This window comes from Rousettus aegyptiacus, unplaced genomic scaffold (assembly GCF_014176215.1).
Source record: "Rousettus aegyptiacus isolate mRouAeg1 unplaced genomic scaffold, mRouAeg1.p scaffold_m13_p_2, whole genome shotgun sequence".
Taxonomy (NCBI): Eukaryota; Metazoa; Chordata; class Mammalia; order Chiroptera; family Pteropodidae; genus Rousettus; species Rousettus aegyptiacus.
This window is the reverse complement of record NW_023416295.1, coordinates 77,033,457-77,052,401: the sequence shown is the minus strand read 5'-3', so window position 1 is coordinate 77,052,401 and position 18,945 is coordinate 77,033,457. Positions and strand designations below refer to the sequence as shown.

The window sequence follows — 18,945 nt, the reverse complement described above, 5'->3', positions numbered from 1 at the left end:
GTAAACTGCAATGTGAGAAATATTTTAAAATTTCTAAAAACAACAACAACAAAAAATCTAACAGTGAGCGCTATTGAACACTAAAAGTGGTAATGGGGAAATAAATCTCTTTCTTTAAAACCAAGATTTTTCAGTCAAAAGTTTTAAAGGCAATTATGACTGAATGCAGTGTACAGCTAGGAAGTAATTTAGAAGCCCACTTTACTTACACGTGTACAACCCATGATTTTGGCCTTTACCAACTGCTCTTAAAACTGCCATTTTCTTGGAAGATAGTATTAGAAATGGCTGCACAGGACTTCTTAGACCTTGCTTTAAAGATTTAGTTAACTGAGATCAGAATGGCCTTTGTGGGCAAATGACTGACAAGTATCTTAGGTGATGGGCATCCTGATTTATGTTCTGCAGGTAACCACAACATTCGGGGGCTGATTCCAGTGTTGTCACCCTAATTGCATTATTATTAGTTTGTCCCTATATCTTGGACTCTCTGTTTTCTATTCAGAAAATATAGGGGTTTGAAGAGATTTCCAACAAACACCAAACCTCATTTCCTTAACTGTCAAATGGGGACAACAGCTATGTTCTACCTCCCTTGGGACTGCTTGGAGGAACAAACTATAAAAGGAATGAAAATCACACTCTACCCAAATATGTAGTAATTAGACTGTTCAGACCTTAGGACCACTACCAAATAGATAACAGAGAACTAAAGAAAACAGCTAGAGCTGGTATCTTGTCTCTCCCAGGTCTGTAGCCCAATGTCAGGCATAACTGGGTGGCACACAGCAGTGCGAGGCAAGCACACAGCACCTTCATTACTGGGGTGTGGTCTCTGCAGTGTTTGGACATTTCAACTTGAAATATTTCTCCATAAAATCCTCAAATATTAGAACTAGAGAACTCCAATGCCCTTGGTATTTGTAATGGGTAAGTTTTAAACAAATAAAAAATAGACAAATAAACATAAATGTTTTATCACAGTAATAAAGTAACAGAATATTTTATCACTAGAGTGGGTTCAGGCTGATGACATATTCAGTCACAACGAAAGAAAGAACACACAAAAACTTGTCCACCTAGAATTCTACATACAGAGGAAATATCCTTCAAAATGGAGGTAAAATAAAGGACCTTCTCAGTCAAAAGCAGAGAGATTTTGCTGCAAGCAGATCCACGGTAGCAGAGAGGTGAAGGGGGCTGTTTAGAGTATCGGTGTCATCAGTTAGAAGCCTATGCTTCCGTCCATAATGCACTCCAGTCCACTGCTATCAGAGACTGAACCATGAACTTCAGCAGTCATTATGCAACTCTAGTATATTAGAAGCAAAAGGACCAACTGAGCACATTTCTTCAAACACCTATATTTTCTGAATAGAAAACAGAGGGTCCAAGATATAGGGACAAACTAATAATAATGCAATTAGGATGACAACACTGGAATCAGCCCCCGAATGTTGTGATTACCAGGTGAAGTGGTTTATTCCACTCGAAAAGCTACAATTTTCTCTCCAGCAGGGTAAATGTGGTTCATAGGCACATTGCATTTGGCCCACAAAGTGGATTTTTAATTAAAATTAACTCCCTTGAAATATGAAAAGACATTGTCAAATAAACTCATGTACCTACATGGTCATAATCCACTGAAGTTCCAACATTTTCGGTCACTTTTAGATGGGACATGTATGATCATGTGCCACAGAACAACATTTTGATGAACAATGGCCCTCATATACAATGGTGGTAAACCATATAGCTTAGGTGTGTAGTAGTCTATACCATCTAGATTTGTGTAAGTGTATTCTATGATATTCACACAATGACAAAACTGCCTAACTATGCACTTCTCAGCACTGATCCTTGTCATTAAGTGCCATATGACTGTATGCTTTACTTTGCCATAGTCATCACCACTCCCTAATGTCTCCATGAGGAAGGGCCATAGGTGATTTAGAATGAATCATCATGCTCACATAGTTGCCTATATTAACCATCCATTTCATCCAGTTATCTCATTTTCCTATGTCATTTGAACATTTGACTTTGCAGTTTCTTCTCTGCCATATGCTGCTTCTATTTTTCTAATCAGCGAAACCATTTATGTTGTTTCTACAAAGCATACAAAATATAATGTCTACATGCATTGATGACACACACTTCAACCGACAATGATTATGTATATAGAACTGAAGACATATATAAATTCACATAAGCTAGTACAGAAAGCTGGATTTTTTTTTTACTTTTTTTTTTAAATTTTTATCTACTTTGCCTAAGATTTTACACATTGCCAAAGGTCCAATGTTGTATTATGATATTCTGAAGGAGAGTGCTGATCATTTTGTCATTTTCCTCAATTTCTGCTGGGTAAAAGGTGGACTCTCCCAGTATTTTCTAATGGGTGCTCTCCTGATCAGAAAAATAGGATTGAAGAATCTAGTTTTATAATTATATTAAAAATATAAGATAGAAAGAAATCTAACTATAGGAGATGAACATAGTATAAATATATATATGTCTTACTGTCACAGTGTACATATGAAACTTATTGGATTTCATTAACCAATGTCACCATAAAAATAAATAAAATAAATAAAAATAAAAATATAAGATAGACACACTTGTCCACTCAAAAGCTTATAGATGAATTTCACAGTAGCATTACTTGTAATAGTCCAAAAGTAGAAACAACTAATGAATAGATACATCAACTAATAAATGAAAATATTTTATATCCATATAGAATATTATTTGATAATTTTTAAAAAAGAAATACTGATATAAACTACAGCATGCATGAACCTAAAAATATAATGGTGAGTAAAAGAAGCCAGTCATAAAAAATAACATCGTGTAAAATTCCATTTACATGAAATGTCCAAAATAAGCAAAGTCCATAGAGACAGAAAGTAGATTAGTGTTGCCTAGGACTGAGGATGTTGGGAAGAAATGGGGAATAACCACTAGTGGGTATGAGGTTGCTTTTTGTGATGATTAAAATTTTCTAAAATTGAATATGGTGTTGATTGCACAACTATATGAATATCCTAAAAAATATCTAATGGTACACTTTAAGTGGGTGGGTATTATAGTCTGTGAATTATATCTCAAAAATATGTTATTTAAAGAAACAAAACAGAATTAGTCTTTTGAAATTGGAAAAAAAGGGGGTTAATTTTGAAGGAATCTGCAACAGCCAGGCAAACTCCAGTGTGTTTTTATATATATTATTTTACTCAAGCCTCAGAGAAATCAGCCAGTGGTTTTGTTCTGCCCATTTCACAGATTTAAAAAAAAAAAAAAAAGCAGACTCACAGAGATTAGGCTTCCTTAACTAGTTACTTGTTCAGCTGAGATTTGAACCCATGTCAGTCCCCCAGCATTTTCACCTTCTCTAAAAGTCAAGTAAAAGAATTTAAGACTTCTTGCCTTGTCTGTTTCTTATTGCTGCAGGTGACTAATTTTGAGCAAGACACTCGCTTTCTTTTCTTAAAAGCTAACCCAAGATATGCCGAATGATTAATCGGTCTTTCTGAAGTGAAATGGGGCCTTTTTTCTCAAGGTGACATGTGTCTTTTTCTAAATGCAGAGCTAGACCTGCCTAAATCATTCCTCTGTCTGCTCTCCATAGGCATTTTCTCTCTTACCCAATGTTCTCCTTGAATTCACCTCTGCTTGCTCCGTCATTCAATATTAGAGCTAAAAACATTGCCTAAAGTAACACTCCTTCCCCACCCGACCCCTTCATACATATATAAAGCAGCATCCAGGTAGCACTGAACATGTTTATGACCTCCTAATTCTATTGCTGTGCATGTCTCTTAATCGTTAGCATCAAAGAGTACTTTAAAATAAATCATATGGACAAATTCCTCAACTAAGCATTCAAAACACACACACCGGCATCCAACTCCAATCACTTTAAGAGGTTATATTAAAGCACAAATCATTTGGGAATATGGTGTGGGGGGGGCTAGGTAGAGAAAAGGGAGACAGATTCAAATAGAACTCATGCTCCTTGCTTTAAATGAGGCTCAGCCCGAGCTATATACAAATGGGCAGCCAGCAGAGAGCGTCTGGGATGCCAGCCATTTCCAAGCCACAGGCTCATAGTCTGCATTTACTCACATCACAATCCATTATCTTCCCAGCCAGGCTCCAATCCTTACCTCTATTGAAGCAGAAGCCAAGTGTGCCAGTGAGTGACCTCACTGGGTCAACAGGACCACTGCAGCCACTCAGTTTGGCCTCTTACAGCCTCAGCTCTCTGATCTGACAGCCACAGGCAGATCTCCCTTTCCTTTTTCTGAACAGTGCCAGTATGCTTCCTCCTGCCTGTCAATATTTAACTACCCTGTCAAGATACATTACATCACCTGCACTAAATCCCACCCCATCGATAGCTAGAGGGTGTGTCTGTTCTATTCAATTCACTTCTATCAAGTGCCTTCCATTCATTCCTTTCTTTCAACATGTGTAGAGCCCTTATTGCATTTGGCACTTGGGATACAGAAATGAAAGATCTGATCCCCAGAGTCTAGCTGGAGAGAGAGACAGGACACTGTGGTATGTGCCATGATGCTGGAGCACAGAGTGTAGGGTAAACTCCTATACCAGATTGACAGCCAAAGAGATGGAGTGAATGGGACCACAAAATTCCCAGAGATGATGACACTCAAGGTGACATCTCTAATGGGCCAAGCTAGATCTGGGAAGACACAAGCAAGATGGATTCATGGTCTCAGTCCTCAGTAAGTTTAAACTCAATGCAGGGAACTCTGACAGTCTACAGAGTAGATTACTTACATAAGTGTCACAGGCAAAGTACAGAATATTAAACCAAAAAGGGCATCTATTCCTCATTTTTTTTCTGGATCAGTTGGATTATTAGCTATTTCTAAGACTAAACATTTGAACAAAGATTTCTCAATAGAGAAAGCTGAATGCAGACCATAGGTTTCTTGTTACAAACATTGGTGACTCCTCAAATCTTTGAAACAGCAGATGAATCTAGTGAGTAAATGAGGTTACCTGGAACCCATTGTCAAGACCAGGGAAAGAAGAATCCAGGTAATACTCTTCCCCGGTCAAAAGAATTCATCTGGGACAAATGGCTTAGCCACAGGTAAATAGGGATCTGCCATACACCCCTCTAATCCGACACAAAATTTCATGACACTTAATGAACAGTTGGTGGCTCTTTTAAATAATATAGACAGACTTGCACAGCCCCTGGGTAATACCAAACTGTCATCTTTAACTCCATCTGTGATCAGAAGCCCCAAAAGCAACTCACTTTGGAATTTTTTTCAAAATTTCAGTTAACCACCAAAGCACAGCTCTCAAATATGCTCACCAATCCCTTCTCTACCAAACTTACTCCAGCTTCACGCTCCAGAGAACAAAGCTCCCCATTTATGTGTGAACGTTCAAAGGACCCCACCACTGGGGAGCCTAAGAGGCTGCCATGGAAAGTGCCAGAATATTTAAATTGCAAAACACAGCCTGGGGATCTCAATACATCTAATTTGGGATACGTTCCAAGCTCAGGAGCATCTCTGCATGGAAGCAGCTCTATTAGTCAGCTTCTCAGGCAATTTTCCAGTTCCACATGGACACTTCCCCCAGTGTTTCTAAGTCGAACATTTATAGTCTGTTGCAATATTTTACTACAAGGTATTTAGGGTTTTGACAAATACTAACTGACATTGCCACCATTCCAGTGAAAACTGATGACCCATATCTAATGCCTACTACTTGGTTGTCGCTGAAGATATTTTTTTGTCAGTAAGTGATTATCAGCAGAACACAGCTCCAGATTCCTCCTTCACATCCTGGAAGCACAGTTTAATTTCAGTCTTTAATAAATCTACATTTCATGTTGAATCGTCAAAATACTGAACTAAAGTTTCATTACACTCAAGCTTGTTTTTTTTCAAACCAAGGCATTTTCAGAACCTCTTCTGCTTAATAACACATAACGTACTTGACATTAGGAATTTTATACATTATTAATGGAATGGTTGTTACTACTAATGATCAAATGCCCAGGGATTTCTAGTTTCAATTAGAATGGATTTGTGTCATTTATCTTGCAATCCCACTAGAAGGAGGGGGTGCTATATGACCTTCTTTTGTTTTTAAAGGCAATTTTAGTAAATTTTAGCAAATGTGAGGTACCTTTTTCAAATAACATCGTTAATATTATGAATGATAAGATAATTAACTAACATTCCATGGAAAATAACCAGAAAATGTAACTAACATTTCCAGATGTAAACCATGAAGAACTTCAGTTTTCGAAAGACAGAATATTTAAAATGTATCCTATCACTTGTGTACCCAGCTTTACAAAATAGAAGAAGAGTTCAGTCTTCAACAAGTCATCTCAAAGAGAAATTCCAAAGTAAAACTAATTGCCCAAAGTCAATTAAGTAAGTATTCTTTTATTTTAGAAAGCAAATGATAGTGTGTGCTCATCATGAAGAAAGAGTACAGATAAAGAATTTGAAGCCTCAAACCATATCATGTGACCCTGAGCAAGGCACTTCATCCCTGCGATGAGGATCTAAGCCTGCCCAATTTACCACTTATGAAGATAAAGTAAGGAAAAGTGATTAGTTCTTCAGGGTAAACTCTAAAACCCATCACTGTCGAGGAATACTGTGCCTTTTAAAACAATCACTTTGGGAGCATAGGCTGTGTCCTTCTAATCTGGCCTTTAACTGTCCCATTTTTCCTAGGTCCATAGGTCTCCCAAGAACCATGACTTTCAGTTCTAAACCTAGGATAGTCCTGGGCAGACCACAGGTGGTTTGCCAACTGCTATAATTCACGTAATGATAGAACTCCATCTTGGGAGCTGACTTTATATAATATGATAAATTGTTTTTGCATCTTGTCTAAGCCAACAAATTCTGATTCTTTAAAATTCATTGACTTTTTTTAAACAAATATCATTTGTAGTCAGGCCTAATAAATAATACAAGTTTTCAAGGTGGGTAAAAACTTTGATGTGAAAACTGAAATGTGTGCATCAATTATAGAGAATTTTTTTTGAGGGGTTCAGAAACTAGATCAAAAGCAATATTTTAAAAATATCCAGAAGGACTTTAGAACCTTGCAACTCAAAGTGTGGTTCACAGGACTAGCCATATTGGCAGCACTGGGGCCTGTTAGAAATATACAAACCTGGCCTATACACCAAACTTACCGAATTAGAGTTTGCATTTCTATAAAATCTCTGATGGCTTCAAGGTATGTAACAGTTTGAGAAGTCCTGTTTTAGAATTTGTTTAATGAAGAGGGAACAGACCTTAATAAAAACATTTGATAGAGTCATACAAATAAAAATATTCTTGTAACTCAAAGTATTTTGATCAAGAAAATAAAAGGCATTATTATAATTTATGTTCTCTGAGACTTGTGAATTTAAACTGCATAGTCAAAGAGGCCATGAAATGTAATTAAACTTTAAATAAGGCCAATGATTCAGTGGTTTTCCCACAAAGCAGCCTTGTAGGATACTAGGATCTACGTCAAATGGGTAGAGTCAGAGTGTGTGTGGATCCCCTCTGTGAACATGGCTGGTCACCATCCTCTGTTCTTAGCATCTCCCCGAGTAGGGACTCAAACCTTGGATAGCACCTAGTTTTAGGTTCACAACTGAAACAATAGTGGATGGGAGAGCAAGTTTCTGACATACAGGTCAAGAGTGATGTCTATTTTGGAAGAGGAGGTTTGAGGGGTCCAATAAACACCTATGAAGGAATACAGATGATATTTGGACACACAAGTCTGAGGTGAAGCAAGTTACAAAATAGTATGTACGTAATTCTTCTTTGTAAAATAATTTAGGGAGCTGTCAGCCTAGGGACTTTATCAGATAATAAGGAGATAGAGAAGAGAGCATTTCAGGATTAAAGTGTAGTAGAAACTGCAGTGAATAACCATAAGTTAAAGTGAGATCTAAATGGCTACAATAACATATAGTGAATTATAATAATATAATGGTTAAAAAGCTTTCTTTCCTGAAATAGAAAATGAATATTGTAATGGCAAATACAATGAGTCTGTAATCAAAATTCTAAATATTTCCAGTGCGGAGCCAGGAGATTGAGTACAAAATTTTCATTTGTGTGTGTATAAGTAGGTGATTTGTATGCTATGAACAAAAAATGCATTAGTCTTCTTTTAATGACCATGGGATGTAAATTTATAGAATATGATTATGTATTAACAAACTCAGATATCTAAACTCCCTTAAATTAAAAAATAGTCTTCTAACTGAACCAAGATTCAGAAATGCAATAAAAATACAAAGTACAAGTTATTTAGAATAAGTACAATCAAAAATACTTCATATGAAAACTAGGATCTAGCTAAACTCAGAAAAAAATATACAGCATTAATGGTTTATTTTTTTTTTAAAAAAAAAAAGGTTAAAATAAATGAATTAAATATTCGACCTAAGAAATTAAAGAACTTAAAAAAAATAAATAAACTTAAAAGAGGACATACAAATGGCCAAGGAATATTTGAAAAGATGCTCAACATCGTTAGCTCTTAGGCAAATGCAAATCAAAACCACATTGAGACATCATCTCACACCTGCTAGAATAGCTATAATCAATAGGACAAGTAACAACAAATGCTGGAGAGGATGTGGAGAAAAAGGAACCTTCATACACTGCTGGTGGGACTGCAAATGGGTACAGCCACTATGGAAAACAGAATGGAGTTTCCTCAAAAAACTAAGAATTGATCTACTATGATCTAACGATCCCTCTAGTGGGTATTCACCCCAAAGATGAAAACCCATATCCAAAAAGATATTTACACACCGATGTTCATAGTAGCATTATTCACAGTGGCCAGGACATGGAAGTAACCAAAGTGTCTTCCTATGAAAGATGATTGGCTAAAGAAGCAGTGGTACATATATACAATGGAATATTACTCAGCCATAAGAAGAGATGAAATACTGCCATTTTCAACAACATGGATGGACCTTGAAATAATCATACTAAGCAAAATAAGCCAGACAGAAAAATTTGAAAATCACATGATATCACTTATATGAGAAATATAAACCTAAATGCAACAGATAAACAGGACAAGTAAACAGAGATTCATGGACATGGACAATAAACTAGTAGCTACCAGAGGGTAGGAGGGAGAGGGGAGGGGGTGGTAGACAGGGTAAAGATGGTCAAATATGTGGTAACAGAAAGAAATCTGTGAGAGGTGAACATACAGTGTAAAATATATATATATATATATGTATATATATATATATACATATATATAAATTTTTTGTAAATGTAAAAAAGAAAAGAGTAAAAACTAAAATAATTTGGCTAGTAATAAATTAATATGTTAATTGATTCAATAAACATTTATTGAGCAGTGACCAGTCGTGTTTTGTTGTTGTTAATTTTTTCCTACCCTTCTACATTCAGCAGATATGACAATATGAATGATGATTGATAATGAACAAACAAAAAAATAATGGATAAACCATTTATGTAGATATACCACCCTTAAGGAGGGTGAGGAGCACAACCCTCTGCTCTTTAAGTACAACATGGAACGGGGGTAGTCTGGAAAGTAACTTCACTGTGGAGAAACCTGACAAACAGTACATTAGCCAGGTGATGGAGATTAACTTCAACAGTGATATACTTGTTGGCAGTATGTTCCCTTGATAACATGTAATGAAAATGACACTTTTCCTCAGTAGTCTTCCTCCCCAAAACCCATAAATCCAGTGTAATTATGAGAAAAAAGTCAGACAGGTTTCAGTAGAGGGGCATCCTACAAATTACCTGATTAATACTCCACAAAATTGTCAACATGATCAAAAACAAGGAAAGACTGAGAAACTGTGGTTACCAAGAGAAGCCTAAAGAGATATGACATCCTGGATGGAATCTTGGAACATAAAAAGAACATTAGGTAAAACTAAGAAAATTTAAATAAAGTATAATCTTTAGTTAATGTATCATTAATTATGACTAACATATAATGCTAATATAAGATATTAATCATAGAGGAAACTAGATGTGGAGTACGTGGGAACTCTGTATTACCTTCTCCTTTTCTCTGTATATCTAAAACTGATCAAATGAATCAGGTCTATTTGAAATTTAAAAAATAAGTGGATGATTTCAGACAGTGATATGAGCTATAAAGAACGTAAAATAGAGTAATGCAATGAGATGCCCTGAAATGGAAGGATGGCCAGGAAAGGTGATCAGCAAAGTTTTCCCTGAGGCATTTGTGTTGAGGTTTTCATAATGAGGAAGGGAGAACCATATGAAATATCTTAGGGAAGATGTTCCAGATAGAGGGACAACATCAAAACAAAAAGGCAAGCAGGCAAATAAACAAAGGATGAATTAAACTGAAAGCTGGTTATTTGAAAAGACAAAATAAGCAATCCTCTGACATCTTAATTAAGAAAAAAATAAAAGCGCACAACACAAAACTTAAGAAATAAGACATGGACGAGTAGAAATGAAAAACGAGAAGATTATGTACAAATCACTGACATTGCATCAGGAAGGCAATACTTTTCAAGCAGAATATAAATGACTAAAAGTAATGCAAGAAGTATAAGACTGAAGAAAACAAAAAAATTAAAAACACTGCTACAGATCTATTGTATTAAAGTAAGTAAATATAGTATTATGGCTGAATTTTATCTAAATTTTAAGTAATAGATAATTCTTATATAATTTAAATTGTCCCAAAGAAAAAAATTGAAAAGTTTTACAATTTACTAAGCCAGCAGATCCTAATACTAAAGACTGAATAATACTAATGATTCTAATTATACTAATATAATACTTATAATCCTTTGTAATTCATTTATAAAATTAATTCATTTTAAATAGAATGTTAGCAAATTGTATTCAGCCTTATAATAAACGTACCTATGACAAATACATATTTTAGTTGTATAAGGTTGAAGGAACATTACAGTTGAATTTACATTAACAAATTAAAAAATATATGTGATTATATTAAATGCCAAAAATCGTTTACTATAATTTTATAGGAACTCTTTATTTTAAGTAAAACAAACATCAAAGGAAGCTTCCTAAGGATAATAAAGTATTTACCAGAAACCAATATAAAATATATTCATATTAAAGTCATAAATAAGATAAAGATGTCCTCTATAACGTATATACTTTTCAACATTGTTTTAGAGCCATCAGTAGATGTAATAAGAAGTGAAAATAAAATGTATAATACAAATATTAGAAAATAATACAATAATTACTCATGGAATTATGCATTCTGGAATATTTAAGAAATATCACAAATCTTTACAAATCAGAGATTACACTAAAGCAACTGAAAATAAGATAAATACAAAAAACAATAATGCTTATTTATACTATAAAGTAATAGGAAATAAAATAAAGGTAAAAATCTCAGAACTCTTTTTCTTTGAGGGAGGTTAGAATCGGTTCTGCCTTGATATCCAAGTGCCAATAAGACACACAAAACTAGTTGCATTTGAGAGAACCTCAGAATATTGAAATAATTCCCCAGGAAACAAATATCGTCAGAACCTGGCTTTTCTACCAAGTTGGTCAATCTCACCCTCCACGTTTCCTATGTGTAAACTGGAAGTTTTCAGTTATCTTCAGATGTGTAATCTACTCCCACCATAGAATTAATCACTGTATGTTGATATGACATTTTCACCACTGCCTACTCCTACCCCTGGCTGTTTAGAGGCGGAAAAAGAGGAAGAGATCCATTTCCAAGGTACACAGCATGGAAGCCCTGAAGCCTGCTTCTTGATGAGGCCTTTTTGTCTGACTGACTCATTCTGGGAGAAAACATTCTGAAGTCGTTAAAAAGATCAATTGAGATTCCTGCGATGGTAAGCAATAACATGCTGCTCTATCTACCACACCTACATAAACGCAGAGGGTCAGTGACCAGGTGGCCTGGTCAGTGAGTGGGCTTTTTGATAACAGACCAAGGCAATAGTTTGCATATATACAAAAGGATTACTTTATTTTTTAGCGATGATACTTACACCTCAGAAGCAACTGTTTCTTCATGATATTGATATCAAATGGGGCTGGGGGGGGTGGTAAAAATGATGCTAATAAAGAAGGGGGAAATTTTTCCTTTATCACTAAAACAAGAAACAAGCAATACATTTTCCATGTGAAATGAGAAGAATCAAATCCATTTATGTGAAAATAAAAATTAAGAAAGCACAACCTAAGAACCCAAGGGTTGTTAGTGCTTCAAAACTTTATAAAATCAACCATAGGAGAGAGAGAGAGTCCTATTTAGAAGAAGTAAAAATTTATTATCCTTTGAAATATACATTCGCCAAACACTTAGATCAGATAAATATACAAATCATGGAATCTGTCATTACATCATTCCTTAACTTTTGCTTCAATATCTGTAAATTAGGTTGAAAAGTGAATTTTCTTTGAATGCCTAATATTGCCCTTTGTCACAGCAGGAACTCATTAAATTTTGAAGAGGGAACATCGCAGTTTACAATCAAACTGCAGGACTAATACTACCACATTATCTGTATCGTGCAACAAACTTAGTAACATTATGGTTTCATGAGATACAATAAAAATTGTTCATTCATTATTCATATTGTTTCCAGTGTACAGGATTTAAAAAAAAAAAAAAAACCAGGAGAAGCAGAAATGTTATTACCCTAAACATTTAGCTAGACTCAGCTGAGCTTAAAAACACTGGATTTCAGATATAATAGCACTGCATGCTTGAGTGCTTTGAGAATTCCATACCTCACTTCCTACATGCTGTTTAAATGTTCCCATTACCTATTGGTGCTTTAAGGCACAGATAAACACAGCATCGAGGTTCTCCACCCTGCACACCGAGTGAGTCGGCATCAAATACACGTAGCATATTTCAAACAAATCTTTAACCAATCAAACTGTCCCCCCTAAATATCTAGCCAGGAAGGTGACATGTTAATTTCACTAATATCTAACTTTCTTGTCAGACTATAAGTTTCAAGGGTTCAGTTGCAAGTGGTAATTATTGGCTCATCAGTGTAGTCTTATAACCTGGAATAATGCCTGACACATAGAAGACAAATAAATATTTATGTTGAACAGCCCATATGATAAAAGTCTCTCCACTTTAGCATGTGTAAAATGGGGCTATTATAATTCTGTAACTATATCTACATTGGTGGGCATTTAAGTTCCTTCTTATAGTATTTTAAACATTTTATTCACATGATTTCTTCATATTTGAGGTTCCCAAAAGGAGAATCAATGGGTCAAAGGATCAGAAAAAATTGAAATATATTGCCAAATACCCTATGGATGAATAATACCACAAGTAAAACATGGAAGAACAAGTTTTACCACATGCCCATGAAGATTAGCTATTAAATTTTTTTTTAAAGAGTGGATAACTGAAGGAAAAATTGAAATGCTATTTAATATTTTAGCATTTGAATTTCATTAATTTTGTAAATTAAATATTTTTCTGTTTATTAAACTAATTGCATTTTCTCTTTTGTGCATCTACCAAGGAGTGATCAGCCATGGCCATCACTCTGTATATGGTGGCCTTTCTCAGATACTTAAAGAAATGTTGGCACCATAACTTCTCTGCCAGTTTGATTCTTTTTACTTAGAACACATCTCAACAGTGTACCAGGAGCAGTTAAAGCTAGAGTTTAGGTGATACAGGTATACCCTGCTTTTTGAAAGTTTGCATTATAACACTTTGCTTTTACAAAAGACCTACATTAGGACCTGTTTTTGCTAAAAGAAGAAATCCAAAGAGGATTTTGATTCTTATGAATGGCAAAAAGAGAAAATACCATTCAGTATTTGTTTTGCATGAGCCATTACAGAGGAAGTGGCACTCCCAGCAGAGTGGTGCCACGAAGCTCATTTCCTGAGAACGCAACTCAGCACCTCAGCATCAAGCTGCCAAAGTTCTGAACTGTGTCTATGAGCCTCTGTGTTTTATCTCGATTTATTTTGTGTCTGTTACCAAGATGTGTCCTAAAGTATCAGAAAAGTCCCAGAGAGCTCATAAGGGTGTTACTCTTAGTGTAAAACTGGATGTAATTAAGCATTTTCATAGTGGCAAACAAAATAAAGACATATAAATTAATGGTCATTGGTTCTTCACTTTGCGCTGTTTCAGCTTAGGAAAGGTTTCATGGAGCTTAGGAAAGGTTTCATAGAGACACTACTTTTGAATAGCAGGGGAGCCTGTACTTCTATTGGCCAAGGATCTCTTTACTAAATTGACTGACTTATACAATAGAATGAGAGATCTCAGATGGTCATTTGAATTGTTTACATGCATATTAATAATCACCTTTAGAGGGTTTCACTCTGGAAGAACTAATGAGTTATTTTGTAGAGTCGGGCCAGTTTTAGGGGCAATAAGTAACAGCCTAAATAAATCATAGTCAGGGACTAGCCTACACGATGAAATCCTATACCTACCAAAGTTTCAGTAGTAATACAATTGAAAGCTGTCACCAAATCTTGTTAACTGTCTGGGTAAAAAAGTGCTCAACCAAACACTGATAGCCCAGAAGACAGAGAATTGAATTAAGGCCAAAAAACACCTTTGAGTGAATGGCAGATCCAAGATAACAGCTGAGTGTTAATATAAAAATATTTTAGAAACCCATCTTAATAAAATTGCTCTGTGTTTTGGGGCCACTGCACTATCTAACTTCTTTATGATTCTAGGGCTCGAGGATATTCAATTTGGGTAGCAGGCACATTTATGGATGTGCAGGCAATCTGGGCAACCCTTAATAGGGCCCAAGGTGGAATCTAGTTTAGGTAGCTCAGCAAAGATTGGTATTGTTGGGTAAATATTTATATATGACTTCTAAATCAAAGCTTTCTCTCATTGTCCTACATACTTATTGCTTAAACACTTGGAATGAAAGAAAGATTCCAAGAATACCTATAAAGCTATTTTAGATTTAAGAGGTCAAAAGTTCTCAAAGATAACCCAAGGTATGCATGGTGAGCTAAGTGTTTACCTCTTTATTTCTATTTGGATGGGAGATGCTTGTTAGGAAGAGAAAAAAATATTTATCTTAAAATGTTCCTTTTTCAAGAATCATTAATATAGAGAGAGCTAAATGTCAACAACCACAGATAAACCAATAACTACATTCTAAAATAAAATAATTTGTTTTCTCTTACACCAGAGATCACGGTTAACTGAGGGACAGGAACTATGGTGGGTAAGAATACAGACTAGAGCCAGACAGCCTCAGCTGAATCCCAGTTCTGCTTTTATTAGCTATGTGATGTGGGATGGGTCATAAATTCTATATTCCTCAGTTTCCTCATCTGCAAAAGCTGTCGATCAGGACAATGCCTACCTCCTAGCATTATTGTGAAGATAAAGTGAGTTAAATATGTAAAACATTCTATAACAGTTTCTGGCATAGAGCACCAAGCATTTTCCAATAAGAGATTATGAACATCTTGAAAGTGTAGTTAATATAACTGTACTCTCCAGTACCCAATATCACTCCAGCACATAGTAGGTGATCAAGAAACAACTGTTGAATGAACGGGTGGACTCTAAAGGGTTTTCTTCTAGGATTTCGTTAAAGGACAACATTGTCTTGTATCTTCAAACCAAGGCAGGCAATTTAATACAGAACTTAGAGGCAACTTTCAGAAAAAATTCCACGGTGCAGTGCACGTGCACCTGTACACATTGGCAGAATGAATAATGAGAGCACAATGAACAATATTAAATAAAAGACAAGGGTCTTAACAGAAATCTAAATGACTCTGAATTAATGCAAGTACTTTTTTTTTGCAGGGGGGGTGCTTAAGCCCCGGCATGCCCTTTTAAGATTTACTGACAGAGCTGTGACTCTGACACTATCTGGGATAGGTCAAGATGAAGTGCACATTCTGAGCTCACCCTTAATTACTCTTTTATTCAAGTGGGGGTTGGAGAGTGGGTGGAAAAGTTTCAGGGAAAGATTTTTCAAATGACACAGATTTATTAATAAAAATGCTCAGGAGCTGATTTAGACATATTTAATCTCCAAGACATCTGAAACAACATAATATCTGTAACCAATTCTTACCCTGGAAAGTCCCAGAGTCATTTTAATTTTTTTAATCCATGTATTTAGTAGTCACATCACTCCCCACTGAAATGTAGTTCTCATTGCTGGAGTAAAAGAGAGCAATGTTTTTATAGATACTGCAAGCTAAAAGATGACACAGCTCACATCACTGAAAACAGAGACAGACTGGCTTTACCAAGTTGGAACATAGACAGCCTCTACAGCACAGCACTCACCATTTTCTGGTTGTGGCATCATCAGTTTATTTCTTGGGCAGAAATAGGGTAAAAGAGTGTGTAAGTGAATGAGTGAGATAATGAATCATTATATGAACAAATACAATAAATTTAGAGAAGGTACTAGCCGACGAAGCTTTCAGTTGAAAGAGGTAGGGTCAAATCTGCCAAAGAAGGAATTTCATTTTAAATATCAACATGTAGTTAGTGGCCACCATATTGGACAGTGAAAGCTAGAAGAGTCCCTTTGTCATTTCTGTTCTTTCTCTGTCTTCTTCATGGTGTTCTCTTCTCTCACCTGCTACTTAACTACTGGGGTTCCACACTGTACCCCTGCTTTCTGACTCTGCATACTTTCCTTGGATGTCCCTGAGACACCTCACATTTTACATCACCAAAATCTCACTCTTTGTCTTCCTGTGCAAAACTGCTACTCTTCAGGAATTTGTTAGTTCAATTGCAGGTACTATTATACACCTGGGCCACCAAAGGGAATGATCTTCAACAACTCACCTCTCTTTTTCCACCTCATCCAACTGATGATCAGTTCTTGCTGTAGTTATTTTCACCCTCCAAATTGTTTTTTCAAAACTATCTCCTGTACCCTAACTACCATTGTATACTCTAAAATCATCCTCTGTTTTTTTGTGGGGTTTTGGGGGGGGGTTGTTGTTTGTTTTGTTTGTTTGTTTGTTTTTTGTATACAAACAACATTCATTCTTGTAGCTCAGGGAATCTTAGTTCTGGCTGCACATGAAGAACTGAAAAGATGACAGTGCCTGATCCACCCCCAGAAATGTGTTTTTACTTAGCATGGGGTTAAGACCAGGCATTGGCATTTTTTAAGCTCCCCAAGTTACTATTGTGTAACCAGAGTTGAGAATCACTCTTCTTGCTCACCTCTCTGGCTCTAGCTTTGTCCCTCATAATGGCCACACCCTGAAGGAGCACCATACTGCAATTTCTAAAAGGTTCATCTGCCCACTCTGCTTAAATTCCTTCAATGGCTGCCCATCATTTATAAAATGAAACCCAAATTTCTTAACTTTCCTAGACTTTCTATTCTTGCCTTGACATTCTCTGTCTCACATCTTTTGTTCTAGTTGCTGCTAGCTTCCCACCTACGCTAGCTTCCCACCTACAATCTGGCATTTCATACTTTTGTTTATGCCCTCTTCTTTGCTCAGCATGCTCATCTCTATACTGCTCCTGGTGAATGCCTATTCATCCTTAAAGACTCAGTTTCAGCATCACCTAATTTATCTCTTCTTCTCTAACTTTCTTGGGTACACTCCTCTGTGCCTATCTCTATCAGCATAAGCCATCATAAGCATATGAATCCCCCACTTCCCTACGAGCCAGTTTTCTCAGGACATTCTCAGGCCTGATGTCCCTTTTAATTATTAATAGTGTTCCCTTTTATTTCCAAAGATACCCTAATGCAGCTGACAAATTGGTGGTCACCCTACCTATGAGGTCATTGAGACCAAAACTGCAATTATATTCTTTATTGTAATCGTAATGGCAAACACAATTCCTAAAACTTGGTCAATGTTAAATGCTTAAAAAATGAAGAAATAAAGGAAGCATATAACTGGCAAACTATCTTATCATCTTCAGAAGAAACATTTTAGAAGTTCTATTTAAAAAAAATAATAAACAAAATTATATCTCAAAGGGCCATCTGCACTTGCATGTTCATTGAAGTATTATCCACAACACCCAAGATATAGAATCGAAGTGTCCATGGATGAAAAAGAAAATTTGCTATCTACAAATAAAATGGACTGTTATCCAGCCTTAAAAAAAGAAGGAAATCTTGTCATTTTTGACAACACAAGTGATACTGGAGGGCATTATGCTATGTGAAATAAGCTGGACATACAAAGACAAATACTACACGATCTCACATGTGGAATCTAAAAAGTCAAACTCATAGAAACAGAGAGTAGAATGGTGGTTGCCAGGGGCTAAGGGATGAGAAATGTTGGTCAAAGGGTGAAAATTTTCAGTTATGCACTATGGATAAGTTTTGAGGATATAATGTACATCATGGTGATTATAGATAATAACACTGCATTGTATATTTGAAATTTGATAAGAGAGTAGATCTTACATGTTCTCATTACATATACAAAAAATAACTACATGAGGTGATATCCTAATTAGTTTGATTGTGGTAATCTTTTACAATGTATATATATATGAAAACATCATATCGTACACTATAAACATACAATTTCTATTCATCAATTATATCTCAATAAAGCTGGAAAAATAAAAGATCTGATTACATTTAATAAATCTAAACAAAGAAGCAAATTGGCACATATCCACTCCTTAAAAATATAATTTTAAAGAGTAAACTTAAGTTATCTCTCTCTCAGCTTAACAACACTTTTTGTAATTCTGTGAGTTCCCCGGGGCCCTAAGATGTTGGAGAAATTCCACATGGCCATCAGGTGGGTAAGGACTGAAACATACACGATTCCTAGGGATAACCGCAGCACATGCCTGCTGTCACAAACACAGGTCTATTTTCATGGTCAAGGTTTCAGGCTTTGATGCCAGACTGCCTGCATTTCAATTGTTCCCTCC

The 18,945-nt window shown here is 35.7% G+C and overlaps 1 protein-coding gene across 18 annotated transcripts in view; it reads right to left on the bottom strand.

Moving 5' to 3' along the window:
• NCKAP5 (NCK associated protein 5) overlaps nucleotides 1-18,945 on the bottom strand; it is a 909,219-nt gene that overhangs the window by 662,959 nt on the left and 227,315 nt on the right. For 3 of the 18 annotated variants that reach the window (XM_036235776.1, XM_036235771.1, XM_036235775.1), the window contains exon 1: nucleotides 4,170-8,283. The exons of 13 other annotated variants lie outside the window; for them this stretch is intronic. The gene's annotated coding sequence lies outside the window, so the exon portion shown is untranslated. Of the gene's footprint in view, nucleotides 1-4,169; nucleotides 8,285-18,945 lie in introns of those variants that run through there. 2 more of the 18 variants (XM_036235772.1, XM_036235770.1) reach the window with 1 other exon arrangement.